Source organism: Scyliorhinus canicula, chromosome 19 (assembly GCF_902713615.1).
Source record: "Scyliorhinus canicula chromosome 19, sScyCan1.1, whole genome shotgun sequence".
In the NCBI taxonomy this organism is placed as follows: domain Eukaryota; kingdom Metazoa; phylum Chordata; class Chondrichthyes; order Carcharhiniformes; family Scyliorhinidae; genus Scyliorhinus; species Scyliorhinus canicula.
In genome coordinates this window covers 86,383,703-86,409,400 of record NC_052164.1, presented here as the reverse complement: position 1 = coordinate 86,409,400, position 25,698 = coordinate 86,383,703, and the positions used below count along the sequence as shown (strand labels likewise).

General features: G+C 50.1%; 1 long non-coding RNA gene across 1 annotated transcript; it reads left to right on the top strand.

The window, feature by feature from the left end:
• Nucleotides 1-17,239: 17,239 nt before the first annotated feature.
• Nucleotides 17,240-25,514, top strand: LOC119954516. Its single transcript, XR_005458252.1, has 4 exons — nt 17,240-17,321; nt 18,525-18,623; nt 21,445-21,695; nt 25,353-25,514. It is a non-coding gene; the product is annotated as an uncharacterized LOC119954516 (long non-coding RNA).
• Nucleotides 25,515-25,698: the final 184 nt, after the last annotated feature.

Sequence of the window (25,698 nt, the reverse complement as noted above, 5' to 3'; positions counted from 1 at the left end):
TTCAGCCCAAGCGACGAGTAGGCTGTCTATTTCTGGCAGGTTAAGGAAGCTGTCCCTTCCCAACAATTTCCCCAGCATCTGGGCCACATAGTCCATGTGATCCTGGCCTTCGATCCCTTCTGGCAGACCCATTCTCCGTACATTACGGCGCCATGACCGGTTCTCTTGGTCCCCTATTTTCCCCTTCAAACTTCAAACTTGCGACCAATCTCGTTAATTCCTTCTCTAGGGCGGCAATCCGGTCGCTCTCACCTTTTTCTAGTTGCTTGATGGTGTTCCTCTCGGTCTCCAGTCAGCTTTCTGCCTTGTCCAGGGACACCTGTACGGTGGCCAGGAATCGCACGCACACACACGCACATGCACGCATGCATGCCTGCACACACACACACACATACCTTCACATAAGAAATGTAAATGTTAGACTACTCCACCTTATTGAACAGCTTAAAGGAGTTAGCTGGAGAAAAGCCCTTGCTCATGAACACCTTGCTCAGGTCCCTCTTGGTCACGAATGAGTGGGAGGAAGAGATGAGGCTAAGCAAAGCAACAACCAAAGCTATAGGAGAGAAGGACAGGCGATGAAGGAGGGAAAGGCTGCACTTGTCCCTCCGTTGGGTAGAGGATATCTCTCTTTCTCTGGGCTTCTCCATTCAGACCACCTGTGTCACATCTGAGAACTTGTGCAACCTCCTCCCATGCTCCATTTCTATTTTCAACATGCTGCTGTGCTAGCCAAGGACATACACACGTTGAGCAAAAGTGGGCATAATGGTTCCCGCATCGACTGTGTCACAAAAATTGCATCTACTCAACACTTCAGTCCTAAACCTGTTGGTTCTGGTTTAACACTTCCAGGCAAGTTCAACTTATGGTCATCAGCAATTAGAACCAAACTTTTGTGCTTAATCAAGGCACGATTCCATGGCCTAGTCATGTCCGATTTGGTGTCGAGGCTTCTTGACAGAGATTCACGACACTCGAAATGTCACAGGCGGTTCAAGGGAATCTCGCGAGAGGTCACGATCTGGATCTCGTCCTCACTGGGCGTGATCCAGACCTAAATATTTAAATGAGCATAATTCACTGGCTACGCCTGGGATACTTCACCAGGGCAGCGTTTAGTAGTGGCCCACAGAGGCAGTACGGTGACGCAGTGCTTAGCACTGCTGCATCACGGCGCCAAGGTCCCAGGTTCGATCCAAGCTCTGGGTTACTGTCTGAGTGGAGTTTGCACGTTCTCCCCGTGTTTGCGTGGGTTTCACCCCCACAAGCCAAAGATGTGCAGGCTAGGTGGATGGGCCATGCTAAATTGGCCCTTAATTACAAAAAATGAATTGGGTACTCTGGGCGGGATTCTCCGACCCGGGGCCGGAATCGCGGAGAATAGCCATTCATGCAGGAAATCTGGCACAACCGAGCTTCCGCGATTCTCCATGGACCCACCAGTCGCTGTCGACACGGCGCCCGTCGGGGGCCACTGAAAGAGACCCCCATGGTGATTCTCCGCGGTCGACAAGCCGAACTCCTGCTAGCGTGGTTTACATCAGGTACTGGCGGCGGTCCTGGTGAGAGGGTACAGTGGGGGGGGGGGGGCCTCAGCGGTGGCCAGGACTGATATCGGGGGCCACTGATCGGCGCGCCATCATGATCTGGGTGGGGGACCTACAGTCCTCCGCGCGGACTCGCTATGTGGGTCCACCATGTTGGCGCCGCCCACGCCAAAGTGGGCCGCCGCGTGCGTGCGCGGACCTGCTTGCGGCCGCCGTGTGCAGGTCTGGACAGCAGTGCCCCGCCGGCAGCCAGAGCTACGAGACTCATGCGAGGCCCTGCTAGCCCTGAGGAAAAAGTCCGGAGTGATTCTCGCCTGTTTTCCGGCGGGCGTGGGAACTTAGTCCCCAAAAGAGAGAATCTCGCCCCTTAAATTAAAAAAAAGTACTGGCCTACACAAACTTAAACCAGGCGTAATAGAGTCTGAGGGGTTCCCAGGCCATTGGACACCCCTGGGTGGTCCGGGATAGGGCAGGGTGGTATCTTGGCACACCCTCTGTCACCTGGGCACATTGGCACTGCCAATGTGGTCCTGGCAATGCCACCCGGGCACCCTGGCAGTACCACCATGCCAAGGGCACTGCCAGGGTGCCAGACCAGCATTGCCAGGTGCCAGGTTGGCACTGCCAGGGGTCAGACCCCGGTGGGGGTCCTTGTTAGGTGGAGGGTAGGTGAGGAGGGGTCACAACTATGGTGGGAGGACGCTGAAAGGAGGAGGTGGAAGATCAACCTTCCAAAATGAAGCCCTGATCTGCAAGGCGCCTTTCCAGCTTGACAGCGGTAAATCCTGCTGAGTGTGGTCTCGGCGGAGAGATTCTTTAACTCAAGTCCGCCGAATCGCGCCCCTAGACTTTCCAACAGCCTGAACATTTTGACACGGTGCCCAATTAAAACCTGTTTTCATCCTTTGACCAAAATAATTCTTAGAATGCAAATATGTTTGTTTAAAAAAAAAGGAATATTCATAGACTAACAGGAAAACAATCTACTCACAATAAAATGAAGTTTCTTCAGCTGTCATGGCACTCTTCAGATGAAGAATGGAGGGTTTTCAGCTCTGGAACACATCCTGTGATCCATACACCAGGAAGTCTGTCTGGAAACAGACAGCTAGTTGAAAGAATGCCAACGCTGCCTATTTGATGAGTGCCCTTCTGAGGCAGGAAGTACAGAGGTGATCACTACAAGTAAAGTGCCTGAGAATAAGAAGCAGTTTTCACTCTGCTTTACAAATCATTATTCTGCTGCAATTGGTGAGGTGCTGCAGTGATCAGTGCCTGGGTCTCAGCTATTCACAATCTCTATCAATGAATTTGGCCGGGGGAGAAGAAATGTAAGATTTCCAAGTTCGCTGATGACATGATATGTGGAAAAGTGAGTTATGAAGAGGATGCAATGAGACTTCAAGAAGATTTAGATCGGCTAAGTGAGTGGTCAAGAACATGGCAGACAGAATTATAATGTAGAAAAATGTGAAGCTATCCACTTTGGTCAGGAAAACAGGACTGCAGAGTTTTCCTTAAATGATGAGAGATGTACAAAGGTACCTGGGTGTCCTTGTCGATAAGTCGCTGAAAGCTAAAATGCAGTAAAGCAAGCAATTTCATAGAATTTACAGTGCAGAAGGAGGCCATTCAGCCCATCGAGTCTGCACCGTCTCTTGGAAAGAGCACCCTACCCAAGGTCAACACCTCCACCCTATCCCCATAACCCAGTAACCCCACCCAACACTAAGGGCAATTGTGGACACTAAGGGCAATTTATCATGGCCAATCCACCGAACCTGCACATCTTTGGACTGTGGGAGGAAACCGGAGCACCCGGAGGAAACCCACGCACACACAGGGAGGATGTGCAGACTCCGCCCAGACAGTGACCCAAGCCGGAATTGAACCTGGGACCCTGGAGCTGTGAAGCGATTGTGCTATCCACAATGCTACCGTGCTGCCCTAAATTTGGATGGCCAATGGTGTTTTGGCCCTTATTGCAAAAGGGTTTGAGTACAGGAGTGAAGAGGTCTTGCTGCAGAGTCTTGGTGAGATCACACGTGGAGTATTGTGACAGTCTTGGTCTCCTTGCCTGAGGAAGGATATACTTGCCAATGAGGGAGTGCATCGAAGGTTCACCAGATTAATCCAAGGGATGGCATTATTGTCCCATAAGGAGAGATTGAGGAGAGTGGTCCTATATGCTTTAGCGTTTAAGAGACTGAGCGGTGATCCAATTGAAGCATACACAATTCTTACAGGGTTCAACAGGATAGATGCAGGAAGGATGTTCCTATAATCCTATGTTCCTGTGATAGGGCAGAACGGTAGCACAGTGGTTAGCATGGTTGATTCACAGTGCCAGGGTCCAAGATTCAATTCCCGGCTTGGGTCACTGTCTGTGCGGAGTCTGCACGTTCTCCCCGTGTCTGTGTGGGTTTCCTCCGGGTGCTCCGGTTTCCTCCCATAGTCCAAAAATTGCAGATTAGGTGGATTGACCATGCTAAATTGCCCTTCATGTCTAAAAATGTTAGGTGAGGTTACGGGTATAGGGTGGTGTGGGGCTTGGTAGGGTGCTCTTTCCAAGGGCCAGTGCAGACTCGATGGGCCGAATGGCCTGCTTCTGCACTGTAAATCTATGTTCTATGTTCTGTGATCCTGTGCACCCCTGGACCTGATATAACATGCAAAAAACAGAGTCCTGTTTTGGGCGCGTAAAGCGGGGTCTCCAGCAGGGTGAACGACCTCGCTTTCAAATGGGACTCTTATTGTTTTCTCTGGCCTCAGTCGGGAATGCCTGCCAAGGCTCCACTTACTTCACTTCCTGCACTGACGAGCTGACCTCATCAGTGCAGTAAGAGATTGGGGTGCCATTTCTAAATTCCGCTCCGATCTCTTGACCCCCCCCCACCCCCCCCTCTCCTCGGAAACCTTGGCCTCGAGATGCCCAAACTGCCCCAATTTACCTCAGGGGGTCTTCGAGTCCCCCCTCCCTCACTCCACCTCTTAACGACAGGGAACCCCGGGCCTGATCTTTGGCACAGGCAACCTGGCTCCTGGGCACATTGGCACTCCTGGCCTGGAACCCTGGCCGCCGGGCAGTGCCACCCGGTCCCTCTGGCAGTGCCTCTGTGGTGTATCCCAATCGGCTGCTCACAGTTGCTTCAAGCTGCTCACTGATGTATTGTTTCAAAGGGATAGCACCTTCTTTCACTTCTGGATGAGTGTGATCAGCCAGGCTAAGTGAGTCAATGCAATTGCATGATTTCCCCACATCCTGGGAGCCATTGACTGCATGCACATGCCCATAAAATCGACAGCTGGGGGGCACCCGAGTCCCTTTGTCAATAGAAATGGTTTCCACTCCCTCCCCATTCAGATTGGTGTGGAGACACCGGCGTTGGACTGGGGTGAGCACAACAGAGCTCTCCAGTTGCTCCGTCTGGACCTGTACACTTAATTAACTGCAAAGACTTGCATTCAAAGTATCGTATTGCATCTTTGACTTTGTCTATATAAATGTTTCTGGAACCCACCTCTTCATTCACCTGAGGAAGGAGCAGTGCTCCGAAAGCTAGTGATTCGAAACAAACCTGTTGGATTTTAACCTGGTGTGTAAGCCTTCTTACCATTCAGATTATGTGTGGCCACAAGATTCAGACACTGCAGGTTTGTGCCAGGTCTTCAGGAAGCTGTCACAATGCTTACACACCCTGCTTCACTCCCAGGTGCCAAGGCTCGTTGTGACTCCAGCTCGTTTGGATGATCGGCTCTTAGGGAAAAAAGGCTGCTCACCGAAAAGATGGCTGATGTCGCCACTAAGACACCCAAGAAAAAGCAGCTGTTGAGAGATACAATCACAGTCATGCCTCCACAAGTGCAGTAAATGTGAGGACCATTGGCCTAATCGAGATGAGGGGCGCGATTCTCCCAAAGGGAGACAAAGTGCCGACGCCGGAGTGAAAACCGGAGTGTTTCACTCCGGCATCGGAGGCCGGTCCTCGCCCCATATTCTCCCACCCCCAGGGGGCTAGAAGCCTGAATGACGCGGCCGGTGCCACCTAAATGACGTCGCCTGCGCATGCGCGGTTGCCGTCCTCCCCTCCGCTGCCCCGCAAGACATGGAGGATTGATCTTGCAGGGCGGCGGAGGGAAAAGACTGCGTCTTTCAGAGATGCCGGCCCGACAATCGGTGGGCACCGATCGCGGGCCAGACCCCTCCTGAGCACCCCCCTGGTGCTCGGTCCTCCCTCCCCTCCCCCACAGGCCCCACACGCAGCGGTCGCGCACTCTTCACGCCAGCAGCAACCAGGTGTTGTTGGCGCCGGCGTGAACCGGTCGTATTAGGCAGGTCGCTCGGCCCATTCGGGCCGGAGAATCGCCGCTCCAGTCGAGCGCCGATTCTCCGAGCGGCCTGTCGCAAACCGTGACACGCCGTTTTGGGGGGGTTGGGAGAATCGTGTGCGGGTGCCAGGGCGGTGTGGCGGGAATCGTCCGGCACTCCCGCGATTCTCCCACCCAGCGTGGGGGTCGGAGAATCGCGCCCGAGGTTTCACTACCTGGAACGGTCAGGGGGATCACTGCAATATTCTCCTGAACGCATTTCCCTGATTGCTGTTGTATGCTGCGCACTGCACAATCTGGTTCTGTCAAAGGGGAGTCCCAATGAATGATGGAGACAGCAACCTTGCTCAGCAAGCCACAGAGGACGACTCAAGTGCTGATTACACATAATGTAACATTTATACAACAAAGGAAAAGTCACAAATGTACCAGTACACACAGCAATGAAATATGAAACACCCATGACAACTCCTCATGTGATCAGTATGACTTAAACTTATGTTTGTGAATGCTACGTTATGGTGCTACCCCATTACTGGCAACTGGATTGGTGGCAGCCTGATGATTCTGATGCCCAGTCATCTTAATGACCTTGGCAGTCGTCCTCTGATTGCTCGAGCCTGTGTAGGCCCCAACTGGGTGGGGGAATCCAGCACCGTGGCTCGGGACTCCTCGGTCATCGTAGTGTCACCAAATGCGACGGCCACTGGCAGAGGAGTGGCGGGGCTGCTGTCATCATCAAGAGCACCCTGAGACGAGCAAGCAGATGCAGGCTGCAGCTCGTCTGCCAACGTGAGGTTGGTTTGAACCTCCCTGCTCAAGAGGCCGCTCGCTGAGTTACTAGGTGCCTCATCATCTCCCAGACTGGTAGTGACCTGCTGAGTTCAGCTTGCAGGACTGAACGCGACCCCAGAAACCTCCGATTGAGCTTGTCATGTGAGTGCCCCTTTAAGAAAGGTTTTTGTCTCATCACATGGCTTTGTGATCGGATTGAACAAAAGTATCTGACCTTAAAGAAAGATGCAGATGCCGTAGAGAAATGGATGGATTGTGCAAAGACCTTCTTGACCAAGGAGACTGTCCATCAAGAGGGAGTCCAGTTGCAGGAAGCCAAAGAACTGAAATGGACTAATTTATTTAAACTGTTTGCCTGTTTTGTTTCTGTTTAAAAAAAATGTATGTTTATTGTCAATTGTTATTAATGGGCAAGTGAAAAGGTGAAAAATTAAACCATCTTTGAAGTTGGGTTTTTTTTGTCTTGGGGGAAGATATGTGAATGTCCCTTTCAGAAAGGTTTTTGTCTTATCACATGGCTTCAGTGATGTCATTTTGTGGGGTGGAGCTGAGCTGTTGCTATGAGTTTTACTTTCACTTTTGATCTGGACTGCTGTGGACTCAGAGAGAAAAAAAGTTTTTTCCTCTGTCTTGCTCTGTTTTTATTTACAAAAATACTGTTCCAGTGAAAACATCCCCTTGGTGATGGCCTTGGAGACATAATTGCTTTCTGGAAGGAATTCAAATCTGCTGGTTGAAAAGTGGAACAGAGTTTCAGTAACAACAATATTAGTCAAGTGAGAATACAGTGTTCTGGGCCACGCATTTGAAAAGGGGTTTCTAGTTTTAATTGGATTTTGTCATTGACTTGGAACAGTTAAGGGAGAATCCATTCAGGGTTATACATAGATTACTGTAGCTGTGTGGGGTCTTTTTGTTTGTAATTGATAAAAATTCTTGCTGTGTGTGTTTAAACAAATGTTAAATAATTTAGAACATACAGTGCAGAAGGAGGCCATTCGGCCCATTGAGTCTGCACCGACCCATTTAACCCTCACTTCCACCCTATCCCTGTAATCCAATAACCCCTCTTAGCCTTTTTGGACATGAAAGGCAGTTTATCATGGCCAACTTGCCTAACCTGCACATCTTTGGACTGTGGGAGGAAAACGGAGCACCCGGAGGAAACCCACGCAGACATGGCGAGAACGTGCAGGACGGTAACAAGGCACGTGTCCGGACGACGGGCGAGGGTAAGGAGGTGAAGGGTGTGCAGCAGCAGCCCGTACAGGAAACCCCCCCGCACAGTGCGAAAAGTCACGGAGGGTATTTCAGTGAGGCGGCTAGGATTGTGGGGCACCAGCCCCCGAGGGAGGTTTCGGGGCCTGGGACCAATGTGGAATTCCATCCGGGCAAGGATTCGCCCAGACGGGATACCGCCACACACCTGCGCATCCTCCAAACCACGAGTGCCATCGGGTCGGAGCACGACCGTTTTGAGGTCTCGGATGGCATTGGCTGCGAGCCGGACGTCCACTGCTGCACGTTGTGCTAACTCGTAGGGTGTCATCTAACCCACTCCTCCGCCACCCAGCACATCCCCGATCCTGGTCACCGCGGCAGCCACAGCTCGCTCCTCGGCCACCCAGCACGTCCCCGATCCTGGTCACCGCGGCAGCCACAGCTCGCTCCTCTGCCACCCAGCACGTCCCCGATCCTGGTCACCGCGGCAGCCACAGCTCGCTCCTCTGCCACCCAGCACGTCCCCGATCCTGGTCACCGCGGCAGCCACAGCTCGCTCCTCTGCCAGCCACTCAAAATCGTATTGGGTGGATGTGCAGATTCCTGAGCAGCAGCTCCCTGACGACAGCCACCACTCCTGACGCGGGGGCGGGGGCGGGGGCGGGGGGGGGGGGGGGGGGGGTGAGCTACGGCGCGAGGCGACCATGTTCCAGACTTTGACCAGGTTCTGGTAAAAGACGGCAGCGCCTGCAGAGGGTAACGAAGACCCTGCAGATCTATGAACAGGAGCTGCACGTCATAATTCAGGCCATGCACCTGGTGGAAGAAATGCGTCACCAGGGCACACCATCGTGGAGGGGGCTCAACGTAAAGGTATCGTTGCAGGGTCTGAAAGCGCAAGGCCGCCATCTGGGTGCTAAGACACACCCGCACCTGGCTTCCCTCCCTAAGCGGGAAACCTTAGGGAGCCTCAGCAGCGACCCAGTGCAGTCCCTTGTCCCAGAAGAACTCTACAAGCATTCTCTGGATCTTTTTGACAAAGTCAGGGGGAGGCGGTCAAAGTGACCAACCGGTACCACAACATGGAGGCTATCAGCTGGTGTGTGACGAGAACTCGACCCCTGTGGGACAGCACTCGGAGCAGTCCTGTCCAGCGTCTCAAGTGAGTGGCGACCTTGGTCTCCAGCTCCTGCCAGTTAGCCGGCCAGGATTCCTCAGCCGTGCAAAGGTGGACTCCCAAATAGAGGAGGCTGGTCCTGCTCCAGGTGGAAGGCCTGAGCTCCTCTAGGAGGGGGTCCGTCTGCCACGGACCAACCAGGAGTTCGGAACATTTGGCCCAGTTGATCCTGGCAGAGGACGCGTCGGAGTACACAGCCTGGCACTTTCGCATCCTCCGCAGGTCAGCAGGGTCAGTGAACACGAGGAGCGCGTCATCAGCGTAAGCTGAAAGGACCACCCCAATGCCCGGCCCACGCAGAAGCAGTCCCGACAGCTTCCTCCGCAGGAGCCACAGGAAAGTCTCCACGCAAATAGACTAAGGTTGGCCAGACAAAGGGCGGCCCTGACGCACTCCTCTCTCAAAGCGAAGGGGCACCATCAGAGACCTGTTAACCTTAACGACACACTCTGCGGCAGTGTACAGAAGTCGGATCCCGGCGACAAATTGCATCCCAAACCCGAATGCTTGCAGATTCCCAAATAAATATTCGTGATCCACTCAGTCGAATGCCTTCTCCTGATCATTGGACAGGAAGACGCTCAACATTCCAGCCCTCTGCGAATGATGGACCAGGTCCCAGACCAGATTAATGTTATCATGGATTGTGCGGGACCGTGTAGGACTGGTCAGAGTGGATCATGTGGTTCAGCACGGTGCCAAAGCGCAAACTCTTGGCAAAAATCTTGTAATCCGTGCTGAGGAGGGAGACCGGATGCCAGTTAAGGTGGTGGAGATCCCCCTTCTTTGGCAGCAAGGTAATGTTGGCTCTGCGCCATGAGAGGGACATCTCCCCGGTTGCGATGCTTTCCCCCAGGACCCCTGCAAAGTCACTCCCCAGGATGTCCCAGGGATGTCGGCCACCAGGGAGTCCCACCATCTCACTGGGATGGAGAGGGGAGGCGCTCCTCGCCACCTCCACCCAATGACCCCAAGATCAGGGAGCCATCGCAGCAGGAACGCCTCTGGGGTCCAAAATGGCACCAAGCGGAATGGGCCCTCAGGGTCTCGATCGCACCCTGGCCCTGTTGCCCCCCACCGAGCAACCATCCTCCTCTGGACAGTCGCCGTCTGGGACCGAGTCCTCTGCCACACCATCGGATAGACCCGGGAACAGTTCCGTAATCAGCTCCGGGGTGGAGATGGGGACTGCCGGCGTCGGAGGCTGGGATGGAGAGGGGAGGCACTCCTCGCCACCACCACCCAATGACCCTGAGGTCAGGGAGCCGTCACCGCCCTCCGGCGTTGTAAAAAGGAACGCCTCTGAGGTGCAAAATGGCACTGAGCGGAACGGGCCCTCGGGGGTCTCGCTCGCACCCGGCCCTGAGGCGCCCTGCTAAGGGGGCTGCAACAGCTCAGGGGATGACAGATGATGGACTTTCTCTAATCTCTTCCGGGGACGAGGTGTAATGTCAAGGGGCAAGGGTCGGGGCGCCACCCGCTCTGTTCTTGGGGGGTCATGATGTTTCTCTCCCCCCAACCCTCCAAGGAGTGGCATCGCTTGCAGGGGATGCCCTGCACCGGAGAAACCTCCATTCTCGCAATGCCCCCCCTACCCTCAACACTTTGCCCCAGGCTTCGAGATGTTGCTGTCTTCTGCGCCGGCCTGGGAGCACGCGTATCACCACCCCCCCTTGCTGACCCGTGCCAAAACGACGACAGGCCCATTCCCCGACGCTGAGGTGTCAATAGGCCCAGAATGAGCTTGAGTGCCCGCGGTGGCCCACAGGCCGGAGTTCTGGGGCGCAGGGATCTCTCGGCTGACGGGGTTGGCGGTATTTGCAGCCGATCGCTGCCTTGCCTTCTTTCGGGCCTTGTGGCCTGGTGGATGCCCTCCCTCCTCCACTCCGGTAGCCATCCAGCCAGCCTGCGCCAGCACGGTGTCCTCCTGTAGGGTCGGGGTGGTCATGCCAATGGAGGGGGAGAGGCCGGCGGTGCCAGTCGCAGCCACCTTGTTGTCAGTGGTGGCTTTGGAAGCGGGACAGTTCTTCCGCACGTGGCCCACCTTCTTGCAGGTGTGGCACCGCACACCATCTGCAGACCAGAAGATGCGGAAGGTCTCCCCTAGATGGGAGACCTCGAATCCCCCCTCTTATATATATACTCCCGGGCCAAGCGGGTGAAAGCCTGGCGCCGGAAGGAGTAGATGTGCCTGAGGGGGGCGTCCTTCAGGCTGAGAGGGAGCGGTGTTACTTTAGAACGAATCTCCCCCAGTAGTTGGAGGTGGGGAGGAGGAGCTCGGTAGGGAGGTAAGGTGAGACATTGGACAATATGACCTGCTCGTCAGTGGACTCAAGGGGGTCCACTGCCACGTAGGTCCCGCCCACTGTGAGCCCCTTTTCAAGGATGAGGTGAACCACCCTCTCGGCCCTCAGGAAGAACACGACTTTCCCGTACATTCGAGAGGCGGCCACAATGGCTGAGGGGCAGACGATCCCGGCCATTGCGTGAACGCACGCCTCTATGGTGACGGTGGGGTGAGCGTAGCACTTTTCGCCCAGCTTTCGGGTGAGCAACCGGAAAGGTGGCGGGGCTGTGGGAGCAGTGGAGGCTGAGGAGGCTACCACCCCCGCATAGGTGGCTTTGGTCAGCCCCCCACACCAGCGAAGGTGGAGTGGCCATCAGGGCAAATGCCATGCCAACCCCAATGTGGGCTTTGTCGCGTTGGAATTTAATTGCGGAAATAGATAGTCAAGTGGAGAGGGGGTTGTCAGGGAAGAGCGAGGTGGAATGACGTACTCTCCCCCTTGGAAGGTATACAGGGGAGCAAAGCAGGGAATGGAAGAGAAGAGAGAACAAGGAGCACTGTTGGAGGAGGTCAGCAACACAGGAGGGTGGGGCACCGTAGATGGAATGGTTCCCGAGGTGAGAGTCTCCTGAGACTCCGGGTGAAGCTGGAGGTTGGGAGGATTGGGGATCTTCAGACAAGGAGGGGGCCCAGCAAAAAGAAAACACAGTCCGTGCTCCCACCCTAGGTCACCACACTGAGGTCAGTGATGCTGGTTTAAAGAAGTCTTCAGCCTAAGTAGGGCTCAGCAAAATACAGTCTGTGCTCCACCCTGGAACGACCACCCAATGGAACTGATTTCCCTGCTGGTGTAAGGGATCTTCGGCCCGGGAGAAGCCCAGCAACCACTTGTCCCCGTCCTGGAATAAGCTCACCAGATGGAATGAGGAAGGCCTGACAGTTCGGAGAACTGGGCAGGGCCGGGCCCTCAGCCCGGGAGGGGCTTAGCTGGGCAGGGCCGGGCCCTCAGCCTGGGAGGGGCCCAGCTGGGCAGGGCAGGGCCCTCAGCGCGGGAGGGGCCCAGCTGGGCAAGGCAGGGCCCTCAGCCCGACAGAGGCCCAGCTGGGCAGGGCCGGGCCCTCAGCCTGGGAGGGGCCCAGCTGGGCAGGACCGGGCCCTCAGCCTGGGAGGGGCCCAGCTGGGCAGGGCAGGGCCCTCAGCCCGGGAGAGACCAGCAATCAAACAGTACAAAGGGGCTTTACTCCCCCCTTGTTTTGCAGCCACCTTCCTGTTGTTGTTGTTATTGTTGCTCTTGTTCCTTCTCTCCTTCCACTCTCCTCTCTCTCTCTCTCCTTCCTGCAGGTAAGTCAGCAACCACCAGCACTCAGCAACAGAGACAGAGAGCAGCTGCAGCCACTCAAGGTGGATTGGCCATGCTCAATTGCCCCTTAACTGGAAAATGTTTAAAAAAAAGAATAGCTATCTGGCTAGGCAACGACTTCTGAATGGACAAGCAATACGAATAATTGCATTTTACATGTCAGTCTTACAACCGCATCCCTACATCTCTCATATCCTACACCATTCTCTGCCCTTTCCATGAGGCTGTTACCCTCATCCAACACCTCTGCCTCTATGTAACCTGTGGACCTGGCTCCATGTTCGTAGGCCATTTCCAGGCCCTGCTCCAATGCCTGACTGAGGATAAGCAGAGTTCCCCCCACTGACCCAGCCTCGCACCAATGCATTGTGACTCCTCTTCTCCTGTAAGGATAAAAGTGCTTTCATTAGTCCCCCTCAACATGCTGGGACTTTGCAGCCTCTCCCCGCAAAACAGCACCAGTTGCCCATCACATTGTCACACATCACCCTGACATACATGCCAGCGGTGGTCGATCAAGGTTCATCAATTTGAGGAGGGAATCGGGAGACTCCCATTTAAGAGGGCAGTAAAGAGTTTCAAATACCTGGGGGTGCAGGTGGCCAGGAGTTGGGGGACTCTCCATAAGCTTAATTTTACCAGGCTGGTGGAGCAGATGGAAGAGGAATTTAAAAGGTGGGACATGGTGCCGCTATCGTTGGCGGGTAGAGTGCAGTCCGTCAAAATGACGGTTCTCCCGAGGTTCTTGTTCCTTTTTCAGTGTTTGCCCATCTTTATCCCTAGGGCCTTTTTTAGAAGGGTGACTAGCAGCATCATGAGCTTTGTTTGGGCGCATGGGACCCCGGGGGTGAAGAGGTTCTTCTTGGAGCGGGGTAGAGATGGTGGGGGGCTGGCGTTACCCAATCTCTCGGGGTATTATTGGGCGGCCAATGTGTCGATGGTGCGCAAGTGGGTAATGGAGGGGGAGGGGGCAGCATGGAAACGGATAGAGAGGGCGTCCTGTGGTGATACAAGCCTGGGGGCCCTGGTAACGGCGCCGTGGCCGTTCCCTCCTACGAGGTATACCTCGAGTCCGGTGGTGGCGGCTACCCTCAAGATTTGGGGGCAGTGGAGGCGACATAGGGGAGAAGTGGGGGGCTCGATGGAGGCTCCGTTAAGGGGGAACCATAGGTTCGTCCCGGGGAACATTGATGGGGGATTTCAGGGTTGGCATAGAGCGGGCATCAGACAGCTGAGGGACCTGTTTATTGATGGGAGGTTTGCGAGCCTGGGGGAGTTGGAGGAGAAATTTGGGCTCCCCCGGGGAACATGTTCAGGTATCTGCAGGTAAAGGCATTTGCTAGGCGGCAGGTGGAGGGATTCCCTTCGCTTCCCGCGAGGGGGGTGAGCGACAGGGTGCTTTCGGGGGTCTGGGTCGGAGAGGGGAAGATATCTGATATCTACAAGGTTATGCAGGAGGCGGAGGAGGCATCAGTAGAGGAGCTGAAAACGAAGTGGGAGGGGGAACTGGGGGAACAGATTGAAGACGGGACATGGGCTGATGCCCTGGAGAGGGTTAATTCTTCCTCCTCGTGTGTGCGGCTTAGCCTCATCCCATTCAAGGTGTTGCACCGGGCACACATGACTGGGACGAGGATGAGTAGGTTCTTTGGGGGTGAGGACAGGTGTGTCAGGTGCTCGGGGAGTCCAGCGAACCATGCCCATATGTTCTGGGCATGCCCGGCACTGGAGGAGTTCTGGAAGGGGGTGGCGAGGACGGTGTCGAGGGTGGTAGGATCCAGGGTCAAGCCAGGATGGGGACTCGCGATTTTTGGGGTTGGGGTGGAGCCGGGAGTGCAGGAGGCGAAAGAGGCCGGTGTGCTGGCCTTTGCGTCCCTAATAGCCCGGCGAAGGATCTTGCTACAATGGAAGGATGTGAGGCCCCCAAGCGTGGAGACCTGGATCAATGACATGGCGGGTTTCATTAAGCTAGAGAAGGTCAAATTCGCCCTGAGAGGGTCGGTACAAGGGTTCTTTAGGCGGTGGCAGCCTTTTCTCGACTTTCTGGCTCAACGATAGGGTACGGGGACAGCAGCAGCAGCAACCCGGGGAGGGAAAAGGGGAGGGAAAAGGGGAGGGAAAAGGGGGGGGGGGGGCGACAATGACTATGTTTGTTTATTTAATTTTAATATTTTTTAAGTTCTTTTGTTGTTCATTAGGGTTGGGGGGGTGGGGGGATGTGATAAATGCGCCAATACGGTCTGGGGGTGTCACAGTTATTATGGGTTATTTTGTTGCATTTCATTGTTTGTCGTTATGTTTTATATTTTCTGTAAAAAATTCCAATAAAAATTATATTTAAAAAAAAAGGTTCATCAATTTGTGTCACATTACATTCTGCATTTCACACTCCTGAGCACCAGTATGTGCTGCCACCCACAAAGACATCCACCCAAGGCTCTAACAGGAATCAGTACTCACCCTGGCAGAGTGCAGGTCACTGAATCTTTTGTGACACTGGATCAAGGTTCTACAAACTATGCCACGGCCACTGACCCGCTCGGCCACCTTCGTCCTGGCTTTATCAAGTGAGGTGGCTTCCTCTTGCCATTGTGTGGCAGCAAGATGTCACGACAGTGTCTTGCCTCCAGCAAGACCCTAAGGCACTCATCCAAGAGTTGGGGGACACTGGATCTGGACATGGGCTCCAGCCAACGATACCATCGCGGGCGCAGGAGTGGCACTCTAATTTATAAACGGTGACCAATCAATTCTGAATTCCAAACCGACTCCGTGAGGCTCTGAGTGCAGTTCCAGCCTTCAGGGGGATGCATTTAAATCCCGCACCCGCACACTTGATGTCTCTGTTGCCCATCCCTTTCCCGTCCCCACCGGTAACGTTGGTCCCCTCTCAGTGTGCATTTATTGCTTGCCAGCAATTATTTGGTCAGCCAGCATGAGATTGAGTTTGGGAGCTGAGTGCGGGTGGAGAATGGATTTCACATCTGCTTCTGTTAACTCTGATCATGCTCACATGGCAGGCTGCAAATTCAGGCCTTGGAATTAGTATTTCCAAAGGACATGTGAGCCGACACAAACATGATGGAACCATAACTGTTTGTAAGTGCTATTTAGAACTTGTCCACAGGAATTCAATGGTCAAGAGAGTCACTTTAATCTGGATAAATACATACTCATGCGGTTTGACTGCTATTGTTGTGCCCTTCTTCGTAGAACAATTTCAACATCCAGTTTGTTTTTATTTGAAGTTCACATTAAAGCCTCACTGATTCCTGGATTGCAAAACTTGGCCCAGTTCTGATGATTGTCCATTTACAAACCGCCCTTGCAACACAGTCATTCGATCATCATTGTCGAGTCTCTTTAATATAAATGCATTCTTGCTAAAGGACTGGCTACACAATTATGGGATCACATGCTGGTTTACCAAATTTGGAAATGAAATTTGGAAATGAAAAGAACAAAATCGGGATCGGAATTTATTTTGAGTGAAGCATGGTTCATTGGCTCGAATTTTCAGGATGGTTCTCCGAGGAGTCAGCGGGGAATGCGTCCCCACAAATTCCAGCAAACCCGGATGCCATTTCATGCTGTAACGAGGCCTGTTTGTCAGAAAGCAGGACTTCCACCCATCTCCAGGAGGATGTCCTGCCTTGGGGAGCTGCCAGCCAATCAAATTGGTCAGCAGCTCTCGGGTCATTCCAGGAACAGCACTGCAGTGGCCAGAAAAGGCGCTGCAGCGAGATGCCTGGAAGTAAGCGGCAGGAACCAGAGGAAGGTAAAAGGCAGGGATCAAGATCTGAGGGGGTGGGGTGGCTGGGGATGGGAGGTGGGATTGGGAAGTGGTACGAAAGTTCTGGGGGGGGGAAGTGAGGGGTACAAGGCCGGGGGGGGGGGGGGGGGGAATCATGTGGGGAATAGAGGTCCAGACTTCTCTGGGCTCCAAGGTTCCAAGGTCGGGGGGGGGGGGGGGGGAGTGGGTTGCCCCCAGTCAGAAGGGACCTTCCAATAGAAGCACCTGTCCCCTTCCCACCCAAGATATGTTCAATCCCGGGATTCCCTCCCTGATTTATCATCCGCCCGCCAACCTAAACAATGAGGCTGGGTGGGAAAAGACCCTTAAGTGGCCATTAAGATAAGACCAGATAATTTCTCCAGCAAAATGCAGGCAGTGGAGGTAAATGATACAAATGATGTCTGTAAAACCAATCCCAGCCACTTTACAGTAATGAGGTTGCCAAGTGTCTGATGGTGGAATGACCCAACCATCTCCATTATGGCTTTAATAGAGATGTTGCATAATGTCCTTAATGAGATCCTTCAGAGGACATTTGACCAGGTTAGTTGTAAAGATGTGGGTGGATGAGCAGAAATCCCAGGCTGCGACTAACTCACCAATGAATGAAGAATCTAATCAACTGTGTTAAATCAGCAATGGAAGCAGCCACTGCTCTGAAGCCAATCATCATAAAGGATGGACCTCTGATTTGAAGCAGCCAAGTTCTAGAATGTTAGCAGAAGTGGGTGTGAGGAAGGGTAAGTGACAGTTAGTTGAGGGATGAACCTGCAATGAGAAGATGAAGTTAATCAAAGAGAAGAAAGGTGAGAACTACAAGAAGAGCTGAGGAAAAACTAAACAAGATTAGAACATAGAACAGTACAGCACAGAACAGGCCCTTCGGCCCTCGCTGTTGTGCCGAGCATTGTCCGAAACCAAGATCAAGCTATCCCACTCCCTGTCATTAGGTGTGCTCCATGTGCCTATCCAATAACCGCTTGAAAGTTCCAGAAGTGTTCGACTCCACTATCACAGCAGGCAGTCCATTCCACACCCTAACCACTCTCTGTGTAAAAAACCTACCTCGGACATCCCTCCTATATCTCCCATCCTGAACCTTATAGTTATGCCCCCTTGTAACAGCTACATCCACCCGAGGAAATAGTCTCTAAATATGCACTCTATCCCCCTCATGTGTGCGTGGGTTTCCTCCGGGTGCTCCGGTTTCTTCCCACAGTCCAAAGATGTGCAGGTTAGGTGGATTGGCCATGATAAATTTCCCTTAGTGTCCAAAATTGCCCTTAGTGTTGGGTGGGGTTACTGGGTTACTGGGTTATGGGGATAGGGTGGAGTTGTTGACCTTGGGTAGGGTGCTCTTTCCAAGAGCCGGTGCAGACTCGATGGGCTGAATGGCCTCCTTCTGCACTGTAAATTCTATGATAAGTCGCCTCTCATTCTCCTTCGCTCCAATGAGAAAAGCCCGAGATCCCTCAACCTTTCCTCATAAGACCCACCCTCCAATCCAGGCAGCATCCTGGTAAATCTCCTTTGCACCCTTTTCAATGCTTCTACATCCTTCCTATAATGGGGTGACCAGAACTGCACACAATACTTCAAATGTGGTCTCACCAGGGTCCTGTACAGTTGCAGCATAACCCCACGGCTCTTAAACTCAAGCCCCCTGTTAATAAATTGGTGAATAATCAGAAAAGAGCCACACGATCGTAAGAAAGTAAGGTACTAATCGCATGGAAATAAATGGATAGCAATCCTTCTGCGGGTTATATTGTAGCTCACATGCTGAAATGCATCATCTTCCTTAATGGGACTTGAGAGCTTGAAATTATTGTCATAAAAGACACCGCTGAAGAATACATTTCCTCGTAGCTCAGCGGGAGCAGGTTGATGCATTGATTAAGCAAAGGAGGCAGTAGGAAATAAATTTGGTGATCTTGCCAAGGCTGTTTGCAGTAATGATATAATTTACAGGATGAATGTTAACCTCCTCCTCCATCCCTTATGTATAGAGCAAGGCAAATTTGACAAGAAATAAGCAAGTGTGTCAACATGGTGTCACATTCAGGGAAGTAGAGATAAAGGTGTCCAATGTGAATAAAAACCGAATGGTAAGAAATTAAAACTAATTTAAATGGCATAAATATACAATGTTGATCAATATTATTGAGTTTGTTTCAGCAATTTATAAGCAATAGCAAAATACTGTGGCTGCTGAAAATCTGAAATCTAAAACTAAAAATGCTCAACAGACCGGATACAATGGCATTGTGGTGTTATTACTGGATTTGTAATCCAGAGATCCAGGGTAATGCTATGGGGACCCGGGGTTGAATTCCTCCACAGCAGATGGTGAAGTTTAAATTCAACAAAATTCTGGAATCAAAAGTCTAGTGATGACCATTAAATCATTGTCAATTGTTGTAAAAACCCGTCTGGTTTGCTAATTCCCTTTAGGGAAGGAAATCAGCCACACCTTATCTGGTCAGGCCTATATGTGACTCCAGATCCACATATATGTGGTTCTTAAAATGCCCTCTGAAATGGCCTAGCAAGCCACTCAGTTGAAGGGCAATTAGGGATGGGCAATAAATGCTGCTCCAACGAGTGATGTCTACATCCTGTCAATTAATTTTTAAAAAACTATCTGTGGGGAGAGAAATTGAGTTAACATTTCAGGTTTACCGGTGTTTCACCGGAAACGTACGTACATTGAATTGAAATTTTGGTCTCTGAGTTCACATCAGTTCACAAAATAAGTCAATCACTCTCCAAGAGTTGTGTGCTATGCTGTCAACTCTTTCTGGCACTTGTGAATGGCACTCATTTGGATGCCCCTATGTGTATTGGATACAGATGCACCAGGAGGTCACACAGCCCTAACACTGGTATCTATTCTCCTAATTTGGGCCTTCTGGGTTCATTCAACAAATGGTTCACCAAAGAGCAAGCATTCGGTTGTAAGAGGAGCACAGCACTCTCCATTTAAAGCTCCAGGTACCCAACTTGTACGTAAGATAAATGTGAAGAATTGCTGCTTTTGCAAAGTGTCTGAAAGTACTTTGGAGTATTTTTGGAAGAGTGGTGGTGGCTTTATGAATTTGAAAGGGAGTGTCGCTGCATCCTCACAAGGAATGTTAATAATCAGGTGACCTATCCACACAAAGACTGCAACAGGAATGGGACAGCAATCACAATGGTTTGGGTTCCCACAGTTGGGTGCATGGAATGGCATGAGAGACGGGTGGAACACTGGTAGGAGATGGCATGTGAAAATCCGTTCACTGACTTTGACCTCCTTGTAAGGTCATTAGACATCCACTGGCAGTGCTGTCAGATCCTCAAGGCCAAACGTCAGGAATTGGCTTTCTTGACTACCTGCTCCTAATCCTTGCTGACAGTGGTCCTAGATCTCCTGCACTCACAGTCATCACATCTCTCCTCATATCCACCTCTCCACCAAGACCTCCACTGCCGCATCAATGAATATGGAGGACTCCCTCTGCCCAGCTGTTCAAATTACTTTGTTTAGAATTTCAGCATTATCATTCAGCAATCGCTTCCTATGAATAGATACAGCTTCCCTTCAAAAGGGACAGACTGCCTTTAAGAACCTACGGTTGACAGCACCCTGCACAGTCAGCACAATGCTGCTTGTATTCCTGCTGTGAGCAGCGGAAACCAGCAGCCCTACTATCAAGTAAACATGATTCGGTACTTAATTTCTTTGCTGTCTACCTCCACCTGAAACATTTTAGGACAGGCCGCGAATCACAAACATCGCCACGATAAACAGGAGCCAACCAATTTTTAGCCCATTAGCTTTGCTTCTCTCTCTACAGATAATGAGCTTCTGCTGAAGTGCTTCAGCAAAAACCAAAAGCTCCCATACTGCTTGCACAAATTCTAACATGACATGGTTATGCTGTTCACATTAATGTTTGTTTATTACCTTAATGGTTTAATTCATGGCAGGTATATTTTTTCCTCTCAAGTTTCGATTGCAAGACAACATAGGCAGACTCCCTCCAAGGAAGCAACCATTTTCATCACAGTCAGAAACAAGCTAATAAGATAAAGGCAATGATCCAAGAAGCACTGACCATGGTCAAAGTTTATACTGTAATGCTCGCATTGTGAAATTTGGTTATGTAAAGAAACAGTCACCTGAATAGGGTCATTGAGCAACATCACTGAGCATAGCAAGCCCCACCAGTGTCTCTTGCCGGGGATTTATGAGACTGCGTACTCAAGTGTCACCTTCTTTTCACAGAAAAAAATCTGAACCTAGTCTCCACTCGCAAACTCACACAGCACTAAACAATGAATCCTCACTACCAGCACTGGAACCAAGCATCAGTTCACAATGACACTGGTGGGTCTCAACACAAAGGAAGGAATTCAGGAGACGCGTTGAAATTGGACCGAGAGAGGAAAACTGATTAATGGTTAAACAAGAAAAATGGTCAAATTGTTTCTGCGTTGAGGCCAGTCATAGCTATGAGCAGCACTATATAACATCACGAATCATGGCCTGACCAGGTTTTGTTCAAATAGAAAATGAAAGGAAGAGCCAAAACCTCTTAATGAGTCTGATGTATCCAGGAAGTGCGTTCTGTAAGCTCGAAGGACGTGTGCCAAAGACTGCACAAAATTCAGATGTGTGCTTTCACGGAGAGGCAGGAGGGAGCTGAAATCCACGTATCTGTTATTTTTATTGGTTAACTTAACACAAGAAATGGATTGCATAGATAGATTCTGACACCAGAGCACACAATGTCGCCACCAGCATTACTAAAATTAAGTTGAACTGTGAATGAGCAAAATTAATTTTGGCCTTTATCCAGCTTTGCACATTTGGCTTTGCACTAGGTTCCTGCCAATATATGACTGCTGCTACAACCATTTTATTAAGTGTCCTTTTCTTTTCAGAAAATATTCACAAAAATAGCTTGAACAACTGTGAAATCATATGTCAAAAACTAAAATTGTCAACAAAACTGCACCAGAATTGAAAACATGGCACCCAACAACACTGAGCGAATCATCTGAAGATGTCACTGAGATCGAACTCTCAGAGTTACGAAGCTACACAGCTGAAAACCCATTTAGGCTGGTCTATTTTCAATACGTTGTTTTGTTGTTTTCCCATTGGAATAGTCGCAATGTTTTACTCATGTCAGGTTAGTGTAATGTTCTTTGCCATACTTTAGTCTTTTTGTTTAGGCCAGCATTTATTGCCCATTCCTTTTTCTAAAATAAATTTAGACTGCCCAATTAATGTTTTCCAATTAAATGGTAATTTAGTGTGGCCAATCCACCTACCAAGCACATCTTTTGGGTTGTGGGGGTGAAACCCACGCAAACACGGGGAGAATGTGCAAACTCCACACTAAGACAGTGACCCAGGGCCGAGATCGAGCCTGGGACCTCGGCGCCGAGGTCCAAAGCACCACCGTGCTTCCCCATTTATTGCTCATTCCTAATTGTCGATGGTGTGCAGCCTTCTTGAACCGCTGCAGCCCATGCGGTGAGGTGTCGGGAGGGGGGGGGGGGGGGGGGGGGGGGGGGGGGGATATGAGCACAAATTAAACTCAGCAACACAAACTAGAATCTGTCCATTTGTTTTATGTAGACTCAATGATGGTAGCAGAGTGTAATATGACTGGGCTAGTAATCCAGAGGCCTGGCTCTAAAGTACTGGAAACATGAGTTCAAATCCCACCATAGCGGCTGAGGGAATTTACGTTCAATTAATTAATATATCTGAAACTAAAATAAAAGTTAGTTTCAGTAATGAAAATTGTGAAACAGCTAAATTGTTAGAAAAACCCATCTGGTTCACTAATGCCCTTCAGGGGAGGAAACCTGGTCCTTACCTGGTCTGGCCTACATGTAATGTTGGACGCACAGCAAGATAGTTGACATTTAATTAGCCTCTGAAATGGCATATCAAGACATTAAGTTGCATCAAACTGTTACAGAAAAGGGCTGCAGCAGTTTAAAGGAGGCAGCTCATCACCACTTTCTCAAGGATAATTGGGGATGGGCAATGAATACTGGCCCAGCCAGGTCCTGGGATGCTCACATCCCAAGATTGAAAAAACAAGTTTGTATTTTGTACGGGGAGAGCACTGATGGAATTATTTTGCTTAGGAACGCAATGTGATGGAAGATTTTAATTTCTGCCATTACATTCCTCTGAACAATATGAAATACTAGCTTAGTCTCAAAGAACATTTTCCTTTGCTGCTCTCTGATCACTAAGATGAAACTTCTGAGTCTTTTCCTTTGCTTCTTTCTCATTTCTTGATTGCTGGGTGCTGACTTTATTTTTCACTCAGCATGTTCAGACTCTGTAGCAGTTATGTTCGCAGTTGAAAATAACTAAACAATAATTGTCATTCGTAAGAGAAATAAGTGTTGAGAAAAAGTGAAAACTTCAATTTATATATTCCTTTTTACAACCACCAAAGTACTTTCAAAGTGTCACCCCTGTTATGCAGTAGCCAATTTACACAAGGCCTCACAAACAGAAACTACCATTGATCAAATAGTCTGTTTTAGCGCTGTTACCTGAGAGAGTAATATTGGTCAGAGCTTTGAATAGTGTCATGTGATTTCTTTTAAGGCCATCCGAGAAACCAAATGGTCCCACAGTTTCAAAACAATTACTTGAAAGACGACACATACAACAGTGCAGAACACTCTCAATATTGCACTGAAGCAACAGCCAAGATTGTCTGTATTTATATTTCTGGGGTTGGGCGTGATCCCATATCCTTCTGACAAATGGACAATTGTGCTGCCAATGAACCAAGGCTGAAAAGTGGATCTCTAAAAGGAGCATTTCAGCTTGTATATCTGAATTAAGACTTGTCTTGTTACATGCAGAGAGCAATCCTCTAGGCACTGCACACTAATATGAATACAGTGAGGCCTTTGAGTGAAATCTTGCTCTGCAGTACGTGACTGCCATGGTATTGTTACTGATTAGCTCTCCTGAAGATTCATTTCAAAAACTCTCCCAAAAAAGACAAACGTGTCTGAACATAAAATACATGCTAGATGTCACATTTTCAAATGTCAGAAGTTAAAGGTACACAAGGCTTGCATCTGATTTAAATATTGGTGGCTCAGGTGGTTAGTAACATCTTATTCTCCCTTCGCCTTTGGGAAAAAAAGATCATAATATATAGTCATTGAGTTATGTATCATAAGTTCTGTAAAAAGATAATAATGCTTATTGCCCAATAGTTCATTCTTTGCATCCCAGTATTGTCCATTTATTGGCCATTGCTATCAACTGAGTGGCTTTAGCAGGTCTTTTCAGATGACATTCAAGAATCAACCATATGAAAAATGAAAATTGCTTATTGTCGCGAGTAGGCTTCAATGAAGTTATTGTGAAAAGCCCCTAGTCACCACATTCCGGCGCCTGTTCGGGGAGGCTGGTACGGGAATTGAACCATATTGCTGGCCTGTCTAGGTCTGCTTTCAAAGCCAGTGATTTAGCCCTGTGTGCTAAACCAGCCCCTATTGGTGAGAGACTGAAGTCACATGCAAGCCACAATGCTTCAGGATGCAGGTCACCTTCCCGAAAAGGATATTGGTGAACCAGTTAGATTTTAAAATCAAAACAATGGCTTGAATTTTTTAGGCTCCGTCACTGCAGGATCCTGATCAGCAGGGCCGGCAAACCATTGAAATCTCCATTCACCTCAGCGGCACTCGAAAATGCCAGGGTGAAGGACTGGCAAATTCCAGCCATCATTTCTATGGATAGTCGTGTTTATTTCCAGCTGGAAAAACAAAACTGAATTCAAATTTTCAAACTGCTGTGGTTGGGCTTGCACTCATTCTCCGGGCAGGGCTTCACGTTGTGCCCAAGTTTCCATCTGAGGACTCCTCAGTGAAACGTCTGCAGCAAATCCACTCCAGCCAGCTTCCGTGGCAGCAATTTAATGTTCATAGCAGCGTTAATTTTCTTTGGATGAGAATTCCAATCTCATTTTTGGAGGAAGTCCCGTCTCCGAGAGCTGCCGGCCAATCAAATGGCTCTTTCATCCCAACAGCCCCATCAGGAGCAGTGGTGACTGCTGGGGCTGCATCCGGCCCCCAACAGTGATCTTAGGGGAGGTTTTCAGCAAAGCCAGGCGAGGAGGCCCTCACGTGAGGGGTGTGGGTGACAGTAAAGAGCCGAGGGAAGAGAGAGGAAATCTAGAGAGTGGAGGAAGGTCTTAGTGGTGAAAGGGGGTGGGGCGGGAGGGGATTTCTGTTGGGCCCAGAGGATTTGTAAAGTATGTAACCCTGCCCTCTCACCCCACCTTTCCTGTCAATAATATGAGGATTGAGACCCGAGTAGTTTCAATTGGCCACTGCCTGGCACAGGAAAAATTGCGATGGGGACACAAAGAGGGCATTAGCCACGTAAGGGCATCAGTTGGTCCAAGGATGGGTAGGCTGCCCAACAATTCCCCAGCTATGACAGAGTTGAGGACAGTAGGTGGAACGGCACCCATGGCCAATTGTAGCCCCACCACCTTCCATCTCGCTATCTAACGCCCCCTCGAGGGAGTGTAACATTCTACCCTTTGGATCATTAGTGTAGCAATATAATCGTAATGCTACCATACCCCTCTAAGATGAATCCACTGCAGAGTGTGATACTAAGCCATACGTAACAACGTCCAAGTTCAAAGATCTTGGACGAATTACTGACTTGATTGTCACTGTGTGTTTCATTTTAAGACATGCATGAAAAAATTGGACATTAAATGTTTCTGTATAAAATAGGCCATTATTAACCTTCCACCATTAATCATTATTTGTGTTTTCAGGTTCGCAGTTCTATCCAAATGGGAAATTTGGAAAGAGCCTCATCTGCCTCGAAGACCGCCAAAATGTTGAACATTGTTGCGACTGTTGCTGGGATTACAATATTTTTTACTTTTATAATTTTTTTTATTCTAGGTAGCGTGAAAGTGTTTCATTTAAAAAAACATAGATAAAATATTAATGATCATATCAAGTTTATATCAAATAAACCTGTATTATGGAATACATTATGCTCGGGTCATTTTTGATTTCTTTATCCACCTTTATTGTATTGTCCCCTCTATGTATACACACATAATTATAGTGAGAAACAATTTTTAAGAATATATAGTCTAGGACTGAATGCTG